A 390-nucleotide genomic window follows, 5' to 3' on the forward strand; every position below is an offset into this window, starting at 1 on the left:
GACGAGAGGGCTCGAGTCACTTTACCCTGTTTAGAGAATATTAATTTACACGTAAAAGTACGGGCGGGCCCCAACCCAGCCACAGGGCTCCCCGGCCATGGAGACAGGATCACGAAGCTGTACAAAATGGGAGCGGGGAGGGTGCTGGGGCCCGGAGCAGCCAGCGCAGGGCGTCACGGGGCGCGCCGGGGTGGGAGGTGGCGGGTCCGGAGTCCTGGGGATGTAGAAATCTGTTTAAAAACTTGGAGACTGTTTTGTTGTTTTTTTTTTCCTTGAAACAAAACTGCCGTTCTCAGATGAAGCAGGTTTGGGGCATCCTCCCTCGACGGCGGCGGAGGTGCGGGGCCGGTGGGGTGCGTGGGATGGCGGTGTCAGTGTGGACGTGGGCGC

Source organism: Meleagris gallopavo, chromosome 14 (genome assembly GCF_000146605.3).
Source record: "Meleagris gallopavo isolate NT-WF06-2002-E0010 breed Aviagen turkey brand Nicholas breeding stock chromosome 14, Turkey_5.1, whole genome shotgun sequence".
Lineage (NCBI taxonomy): Eukaryota > Metazoa > Chordata > Aves > Galliformes > Phasianidae > Meleagris > Meleagris gallopavo.